Source organism: Dipodomys merriami, unplaced genomic scaffold, assembly GCF_024711535.1.
Source record: "Dipodomys merriami isolate MVZ:Mamm:240054 unplaced genomic scaffold, mDipMer1.0.p SCAF_298, whole genome shotgun sequence".
NCBI classification, from domain to species: Eukaryota; Metazoa; Chordata; class Mammalia; order Rodentia; family Heteromyidae; genus Dipodomys; species Dipodomys merriami.
This window is the reverse complement of record NW_027204470.1, coordinates 589,630-593,329: the sequence shown is the minus strand read 5'-3', so window position 1 is coordinate 593,329 and position 3,700 is coordinate 589,630. Positions and strand designations below refer to the sequence as shown.

The window sequence follows — 3,700 nt, the reverse complement described above, 5'->3', positions numbered from 1 at the left end:
TTAGTAATGTAAATTTCTTCTTAAGACCATACACAAAAAATACTTAAGAAGAAATCTGATGTGTGTGTGTCTGTGTGTGTGTGTGTGTGTGTGTGTGTGTGTGTGTGTGTGTGTGTGTGTGTGTACTGTTGCAATACGTTTCACATATAAGCACTGTGCAGGGGTGTCCAGACATTCACAGTAATTGCGTGAATATCTGCCTTGAGCTACCAACTCATGGACAATGTCAAAGTGTCCACTCTAGGCTTCCTGAGGAAGAGGGGTATACTCATCATCAGCCCTAGCATTCATATGAGTGGCCTTTTTGGAAATTAGTCTCCGCACTGTAGTAAGCTGCAAGAAAAGCACTCTAAAACTGAGCCACCTTTCCAGCCCAGATGGAACCAACACAGATGCCCCTCGGTAGTTGAATGGATCAAGCAAATGTGGAATATATACACAATGGAATTCTATGCCTCCATCAGAAAGAATGACATTGCCCCATTTTTTAGGAAATGGAAAGACTTGGAAAAAATTATATTAAGTGAAGTAAGCCAAGCCCAAAGAAACATAGGTCCCATGGTTTCCCTTATTTGCAATAGCTAGTATATGTATGAGTCAAGTAAAAAAGATCAGATAAGGTGAAGTTAGGAAAATGAACCCAAAGATATGTATTTAAATATTTTTTTCTTTCATGCATTTGTTTCTAACGTATTTATAAGATTATTTGTTGCTTTGTATGTCCCTCCCCCATAGTGTAGCCCTTGCTTTCACTGTATTTGATGTCGGTATAATTTGTGGAAGGGAAGGGGAAAAATAAGTCGCTTAAATAAGGATACAAGTGGATCGTTGCCACAATGAGAAGTACACGTTGTCACGTTGAAAACGAACTTTACAACTTTGGTGGGGGGAGGGAGTGGGTGGGGAGACTGGGGGAGGCTGGAAGGGATGGGAAAGGTAAACAAAGGAGGAGGCTAAAATGCTTGATAAGAAATGTACTCACTATCTTGCCCATGTAATTGTAACCCCTCTGTACAGTATTTTCACAATAAAAACAAAACAAAACCAAACAAAAAAAAGTAATTTAAGTAGTCATGCAAAGGACTTTTATTTTACTACTGCATTATACATTTTTTCTAATGCTGAGTACCAATAAATAATGAATGTATTAGAAAGCTCTTAAAGCTCATATATTGAATAGTAAGTTCTCTTACACTATATCATTGTATTTCCCAAATCATTTACGTAGAAGGCATTGTTTCCTCTTTTCTCATTTCTAGAATAAGCTGCACATGAAGACACCACTGGTCCTCATTTTCATTCTTTTCATTTGAATACAGAGGAAAGTCTTTCCTCTGCTCTCTATCAATTTCCTACTCTCCAGTTAGAATAATTTAAAATAGTAAAAATGGAAAAAGAGAAAATAAATCATGGTGGAAAAACATGCAGAAAATTCACCGGATTTTTCTGACCAGTTCAACCAACGTGAACTATTGGGGATATACATGGACACCTCATTCACACTAGTACTCAAATTCTCTGGTTAGGCAATTCTGATGAAGACAAGGAACAAGATGAAAACGTGAGGAATGGTATCAATTGCAATAAAATAATGGAGAAGAATGCAAGCAAATTTCTTCTTTGGGATGCCGAAATTAATCGGCTTACTGCAGTGCAGAGACTACTTTCCCAAAAGGCCACTCACATGAATACCAGGAATGAGGATAAGTATACCCCTCTTCATCGGGAAGCCTAGAGTGGACATATAGATATTGTCCATGAGTTGGTAGCTCAAGGCAGATATTCATGCAATAACTGTGAATGACTTGGCACCCCTGCATAGTACTTATATATGGAATAAAACCAGAATGGATTCTTTCTTAATTCATCATGATCCAGATACCAATCCCCAAACTAATGGCATCTTGACGCCCTTGCATCTTGCTGCTGGGAATAGAAATAGCAAAGATATGTTCTATCTCCTTCTGTTGAACCATTGTATCAAACCGGGTCTGAAGAACAACTTGGAAGAAACTGCATTTGATATTGCCAAAAGGATAAGTATGTATCACTACCTCTTTGAAGTTGTGGAAAGCTGTACAAATTATTCTCTTATGTAGTAATGGTTTGGTTAAGTTTCTTAAATTTCAAAGGTGCCATTCCATCCTTTGTGTCCCTACAAAATATTTTGATAATAAAAAGCAACAGCAATATCTTAATTTAAAAATTCATGGATTCCATGGTATTCTTCCACGTGAATTGCCTCACTTTGATGTCAAAATGTATTCAAGAGTTGATTGTATGCATCTATAATGATTTCTGCAGAGCTTGTCATTTTTTTAAAATTTTAACTTATCTGTTGTATAGTATAGAAACTAAAGTTATTCCTGGTGCTTGTCTGAAAAAAAAAGTATATCTAGGTTTGTATAGAGTCCATAATCTATTTCATTATCTTCTAGATATAATACTTTGAAGTCTACATTGTTTTATAATATATAGATTCATTAATAAATGCGTCCTTTCAGATTACATTCCATATAAAAAATTCAAGTTTTGTAAAGGCTATGCTATGTAAGGGCCTTTCTAAGGTGAAGATTTAATACACTGATGTCAAACTAACCTTTAATTCTATGAATTACATGTATTGTTACACTTGTGTTTTTGTAATCAACTTTTTAATAACTGTTTGTCATTTCTTGCATTTGTAGAATGAAAAATATGGAATATTTCACGAATTATTGTATCATCCTTCTGCAAGTGCCATGTTAATCTCTGTTTTGTTGTCATTTGGGTAGACCTGCTGCTGAAGCATGTAGTATCCTCTAAATTTAAGTAGTTAATGATGCAATCTTTATACAGGCATATATCCTTGGTTGCCTATTTGTAACAAGGAACCCTTATTGTCCCTAAAATGCTATTGATCTTATTTCTCTAAATTTCTGTGTATAGTGGGAAAAACTTACATTGTTTGCTCGATTACTCACATTTGCAATTTTTTGTCAATGACTATTTTGTCGTTTTCATTTTAAATTTGATCATATTTTGAAGCCTTTATAGCTAAATCCAAAGCTGATGGCTTTTCAAGTACTTACTTATCAACTGAGTTAACTTTGTGGAGCTAATGGATTCAAAGTAAGCCTTGCTTAAAAGCTACTTCTAAATTTCTGCAGCTTAAAATTTCCTAAATGAGGTCGCAGTGGTACAAATGTCTTCCTGAACCTTTACCCTTCTTCCATGTAGGAACAGACCAACCAGAACATCTTACCCTGACAGCATAGATTGTCTTACTGGAACAAAACTAATCTTAGTTACAAGGGTTCATAGAGAGATGAACACTTCAGACCGAATTGTTCAGAATAGAAGGTATTTTATCAAAATATAATTGTTTATTATACCTATCATTTCAAAAGTAGCTAAAGCCAAGAAGGTGAAAAAATTGTTCATATGCATGTTTACCTAATATCCTGGCCAGTCTACCATCCAACCAGGCAGGAACTTACACTACTGACTTTCTATCAACAAATATTTCCATAGCTCCTGGAGAAGTCCATATGTTTCTCCCGGATATTAGGACTTAATTTGGTAATGTTTTAATCAAAGTGTTTCCTCTTGCCTCTAGGCTGTAAATTTACAAATAGTAAGGTTCTATGTTTAATTCTACCAAAAACTGAGGTAGAGATAATGGAATAATACTTTAAATCACAGTTGCCTTTGATACCCT

General features: G+C 35.3%; 1 pseudogene; it reads right to left on the bottom strand.

Moving 5' to 3' along the window:
* Positions 1-2,691: 2,691 nt before the first annotated feature.
* On the bottom strand, positions 2,692-2,791 carry LOC138839210 (U6 spliceosomal RNA; annotated as a pseudogene).
* Between the last annotated feature and the right edge of the window lie 909 nt (positions 2,792-3,700).